Source organism: Felis catus, chromosome A1 (genome assembly GCF_018350175.1).
Source record: "Felis catus isolate Fca126 chromosome A1, F.catus_Fca126_mat1.0, whole genome shotgun sequence".
Taxonomy (NCBI): domain Eukaryota; kingdom Metazoa; phylum Chordata; class Mammalia; order Carnivora; family Felidae; genus Felis; species Felis catus.
In genome coordinates, this window is record NC_058368.1 from 60,287,448 (window position 1) to 60,293,914 (window position 6,467).

Here is a 6,467-nt window from a genome sequence, read left to right on the forward strand (position 1 = left end):
ACTCTTCTGTGTTTTCACACAAGGGGTTATCTTCTTTGCATTTGAATTGATACTTCTTCACCAGATCCTCCTCAATTTACATCTAAGACTTCAAGTGAAGTTTTTCAGTCATACTACAGGCACAATTTTCTTCCCAATGTCGGGGCTATTACTGTTCTAATAACTGTATTTTTTTTTCTTTTTTAAAAATGTTTATTATGGGGCGCCTGGGTGGTTCAGTCGGTTAAGCGGCTGACTTTGGCTCAGGTCATGATCTCGCGGTCCGTGAGTTCGAGCCCCGCGTCGTCGGGCTCTGTGCTGACAGCTCAGAGCCTGGAGTCTGTTTCAGATTCTGTGTCTCCCTCTCTCTGACCCTCCCCCGTTCATGCTCTGTCTCTCTCTGTCTCAAAAATAAATAAACGTTAAAAAAAAAAGTTTATTATTTTTGAGAGAGAGAGAGAGAGACAGAGAGCAAGCAGGGAAGGGGAAGAAAGAGAGGGAGATACAGAATCGGAAGCAGGCTCCAGACTCTGAACTGTCAGCACAGAGCCCGACATGGGGCTCAAACTCACAAAATGCAAGATCATGACCCGAGCTCAAGTCGGATGCCCAACCGACTGAGCCACCCAGGCACACCATTGGGCTTCTGTTAATCAGTGCTTGCCTCCTTCTCTCAAAGCCTGTGGTCTACAGTACTACTCTACCTGGAGAGCCTTTGTAATTAGGCAAATCTCCTGAAACCAAGATGGGGACACAGGCCTGAGTATCACCATTCTTCTCCTAAGCAGATATAACCAAGCTTTTGAATTCCCTAAATTCCCCACAGGCAACTTCTGAATTCTTAATCATGTTTCCAGTCCTGTCTGGTTCTGAATCCCCCCTCTCCTGAAAGCTAATTTTGCTGAAACTCTTGCAAATAAGTTTTATGCTATGATTCAAAATCTGTAAATATGTAGTAATCCATATCAGCATGGTTATTGCCCAGTGAAATGTGGTACATTTTCAACATGATTATGGATATTAGTTTTGAAAACACGTTTTACTGGGTTGAAGAAAATGGTCCCATCAAATTGAATCAATAAAATAAGAATGGAACACAACAAGTAGATCTAATTTTTAACTGTACTCCTCCCTTAATACTCATGCCTAGGCATTAGCACTATGCTTTCACGGTTTAGCCTTCCCAAACCCATCTATGTATATTTAATTATCACTGTACCTCTTGTAGACAACATTAATTTGCATCCTTAAAAAGGCTATTCCTCTTCCTGAAATGCTCTTTCCATTCTCTCAACATATGCCAATGCACCTTTTTTCTTTAGTTTTTTTCAACATGTGTTTCCTTCCTTTCCTGAGCTACTGTATTAAATAAATGATTTTGCTTTTCAAATAATTGTACAGAGTGATGGTATAGGGTTGCCATTATTTTGTTTACATTTAAAGGATAAGGAAAGTAGCAACCGAGAATAATAAATGCCATTTCTTCAGCAAATACTCATTCATTCAAATTAAATCTTTAATATTTTGTTGATGAATATCTATGTAACGAGTATGTTGTGCTTTTTACTTGAAATTTTTTGTGCCTGCATTCACTTTGCATTCACATTATGTTCCCACCTAAAGACATATCAAGTACTGGAAACCAGGATCAGGACTCAGATTTGCTTCCCACATTTGCATGTAATGAATTTACATGTTCTTGATAAACATTCTCTGATGGACTGAAGAGAAGCTTTAATATAAGCTGGACAATAACATTGAGAATCACTAAGTGTTTTGGTTATTTTCCCAACATTTGAGTGAAAATCATTTCATTGTACTTATTACTAAGTATATATTTAGTGCTTCTCATATTCCAGACAACGGGCTGGGTACAGGGAGTAAAAATATGAGTAAAATAGGACTCCTGCTTTTGGGACTTCACAGTCTAGTAAAACGAGACAGCATGAATAAAAATATTTCCAGTGCTGTGAAGTAAGTGCCAATTAGTGTTTCTATGGTGGCATGGGAGGCAATGGAGCAGATGCCTGTACCTGATGGCCTCAAGGCCTCCTCTCATGGAGCACCTGAAGACAATCCTTTCTGGCATAAGTAACTTGGAATCTCAGATTTCTTGAAACTTGTGTGAAACCAAAAACTTAGCCTTATATTTCTTACTCCCTGACATTTTTTTTTCCTCCATGCCTAACAGGTTACCTGGAAGACATTAGATTCAGAATAAATATTTTTAAAAAATAATAAATATTTTGTGAACACAGGCTTATCATACAAATAAAATATAAAATGCCTGAAAAACCCAATAGTTTCAAAATACTTACCTCATCTCTAAACAGACCATGAATGGCCATAATATGCTTCATAGTTGTTATGTATCTCTCTTAGTGTGACTGCTATATAATTTGGGTAAAGAAATATTCATGGATTTGACTAGAGGGTACTGCCCAGAAGCAATTTAGAGTGTTACATAATATTTGTATAATGTATACTGCAACACCTTTTTTGCATTATATATAAAATATAAAAATAGATAAGTACCTTAAGTAAATAACATAAATAAATTTCTAAATAATATAATTACATAAAAGTAAATTATATTTATTTTATATTATATTTATAAATCTAATACTATATATGTATTTTTCTATATGTACATGGATATATGTACATACGGATGTATGTGTGTATATATATTGCACTTTGAAGTCCATATGGCCCAAAGGGACTCAGAAGATAAAAATTTGTGTTCTATGAGTGAGCACAGTCTGCCCAAATAGAACTTCTTTGAATTCTCTTCAGGAATGGCAACTCTTGCCACATCATTTTCCTGCTAGTTCACAGCTGTCAGTTTCAAATCCAGGATCAATTGCAAGACAGGCCCATATAACATTCTGAGAAAAAATGAACAAAAGGACTGTTAAGGAAGGCAAAGCCGCAGGTATTTTAAAAATTGATTTGTAAGCGAACTGTGGGCTACTTTAGGGGAACACATACAGAAACTGATGATAAACCAACACTTCTGTTTACCTGAGAAACAGACACACTCAGGGAAACGTATTTGACTTCAGTTCAGTGGCTTTAGCATGAAGCTTGGGTATGAATTAAAAAAGGAGACTTTATACGGCTAGTCACAGTTTTTCCTGACCATCTTTTTTGCCATTGTCATATTTGCATTGTCCCAACATTTATTCTAAATAAGAGAATGCATCAACTTTTTATTTTATTTGATATTTTGTATTTTGTATTTTAATATTTTATGTAAATAAAGTATTTCTTTCAGATTTCAGAAAACTGATCAAATAAAACTACTATCCTATTAGTAAACATTAATTAACATCATGGCATTTCATTCAAAAATATGTCCTTTAAATTAGACTCCTAATATCCTTACTCTGAAATTGTATTAATCTAAGAAACATTTGTATTTCCTTTGCTGTCCCCATAAGTGACAAATTTTAGAAAATTATCTCCAATGGACCTTGCCTGTACGTAAATTATCTAGATAAAATACTGGAGTTTTTCTCCTTATGTAATGGAATTTGAAGACTTCATTTTCTCATAGCAAGTTACAACTGCAACTTTTCTTTAAAAAAGAAAAAAAAAACAGAACTAACTCCTTGGGTCCTTTAAAAAATTAATCTTGAGAATTCAATTTCTTTTACCTCCTAATGTCTTAAATTTCAATCATCTCTTTCATTTTTACAGGACAAGAACAGCAGTTTTCCTTAAATTGCTAAGTTCTATCTAGTTCAATACATTTTCTACCTTAGGCTTTTCCTGAGCATCCTATGATTACTAAGTTGTAAAAAGAATAAAATGAGACTTTTACTTCTTGGCTGGGTGAAAACAATAAGTCATTGCACTCTGGCTTATTGTCAACCCTTAGCAAGGAGGAACAAATAGCAATTGTCTCTTGTGATCCAACCTGACACCTTCCATAGATTTCTAAGGTCAACCAAAACAACACCTTATTCCCTTTCCACACTGCATTATACCTAGGCTTAAAATTTAACTTAAAATTCTATCTAAATAATTCCAACTAAATACAAGAAACCCCAGGGGGATGGGGGGCGGGAATTTGTGTCTTGCGAGGTAGGTTTTTCTTTAAAGTTTTTTTAAATAGGTAATAATATGGCAAATATGAATTGGAAGTAGAATTAAAAAGTTCATTGCAAGTTCTCTATATCATAACATATTTAAAAACTGCAATCATATATTATTGACCAGTATCTTGCCCTTATTTTAATGCTACTGCAAATAGAGTTAATACAGCTTAGGATGTGACAGAGAAAATATAATGTGCAAGCCAAACAGATAAGACATAGTGTAACATCTAATGTAAGAGAGTTTGTGCCACGTAAGGTACTAAGAAAGCATACGGTAATCTCCCTTCAGATAATGTATCATGCTTGTAACTGTATGTGAACTTCTGTGATTATATCTTATTATCTGTCTACCAACTAAACGGTAAGTTTCATAAGAGTAAAACCGGTTTTAGAGTGATCAACATTTTATCAGCACAATTTCTGATAGTATAAGGTACACAGACAATAAATATTTATTCAGTGAATAAGAGTCCTGAAGAATTTGATCAGCTTACTAAGGGTTCTATAAATTTTGCCATATCAGAAGATATCAGAGATATTGAGTTATATATTCTGGAAAAGTAAGGAAAAGGTACAAAAGAATCCATAGAAGTTTGTAAATGTTTGAAGTTATATAACATAAAAGACAAAATAGATCTGTTTTAGTCTCCGTGGGTAGAACTGCGATAAGAGACTAGAAGTTTTAAAATGAACTTTAAGTAAACATGACGGAAGACTTGCCTAAAAAGTAGGAGAGTTTACAATATAATAAGCTGTCAAGTGATGTATATCAAGCTCCCTAAGAGAGACTTACAAAGAGAAAGAGTAGCTCCTAGTTCACAGAGAAGACAATTTCCACATTAGTTGTGAACCTGGATTTTATTATTTCTAAGATCATCCATAGCATGGAGACCTTATGGTTGGTTGATACCATCATCTAGCTGCAAATAAGAAAAGGAATTAATGTAATTCACCAAACTTTTTAAACAATTAACTGACGTATTCAATGAACTGAATATTTTTGGAGAGTATACTAAAATTAAAAGTATTTTTATAATTTACTTAAAATAACTATAGAGTCAAAAAGACTTCATAGCAATAAAAATCAATTAGTAAATCCAACTATAATTACATGTTTAGTTAAAAGGAGGACTTTCACCTTGATGGTATTCAAATTCACTAGTGAGTCACAAATCTTTTGAGTGCATTCTCTCTTATGTCTCAGACAAGGGTCCTGAACTTAGTCAACATTTTCTCCCACAATGGCGCCCTGCCTAATGCATTTCCTAATTGGTTCTTTTCATCCACTTATTCTTTTAAACTGTGACATTCACACACTACATCACTGGCCCTTATATTTGAATAAAAATAATTGACAAAAGTGCTTGTGTGTGCAACTGTACAGAAGGAGCTGCTATAGCCTCTTATCATTCTGATAAGTCCTTCTGGAGCTCATATTTCCGAGGTATATTTTGCCCTGCCTCTGCCTCTGCCTCTGCCCCTCAGACGTACAATGTGACAGAGATTTGTTTCAAACTGACAACCTAATTTCAGAGGAATGATGATAAACTATGTTTTTCCTATTTCTAAATCAACTGAATTTTCTTCATCCAAATGTATATATAAGTTCGGAAGCAGTGGTGGTGATTGTGAGGTTGAGGCAAATCACATTGCTATTGGCCAAACACGTTGGGGGCCTTGCCTCAAAGGCACGGTGTCTGTGCCGCTGAACTCGAGCGCTGTCATGTGACTTATTTTCAGCAATGTGTAAACAGAAGTGGTCTTTGTCAGCTAAGGCAGATATTTAAAAAGCCAGGACATGGTTCCTATGTCCTGCTCCCACAAACTTGCAATGTTCTAAACCGAGGCTACTCCATTAGCCTTGCACCCAAAGAGAAGACATCATACAACTATTACTCAGACAGTAGTCAACCTGAAATTGGCACTGAGAGAAAATTGTCCTGTCTTGTCGTGAGCCACTGAGACTCAAAGGCTGTTTCATACCACATGTCCTACTCTATGCTGATTTATACAAAGTTATAAAGTCAGAGACTTCTTTATCCCACAAGTATGACAATTATAAATGAATTGTGACTGGCATAGAAAACGATGTGGAGAAGCAAAGTGGGCAGGAGATTCTATTCGAAAAGTCTGAATGGGAAGACCCAGGGTAAGTCAAAAATGAGTTCAACTACAGTAATGTCAGAAGTAACTTGTAAGCAGCTTAATGTAAAATGTGTAATCACCTTGAATGGAAAATAGGAACATTATTTGCCAATTTATGTGGTTTAACCACGGAATAAATTTTGAGAAGAGGACACGCTGTTGTACATAAAAATGCTAGGATGGGGATTTTTGTCTTCAGGAACAGAAAGGAAGTGACAGCTTTTAAAGACAGGAACAGGA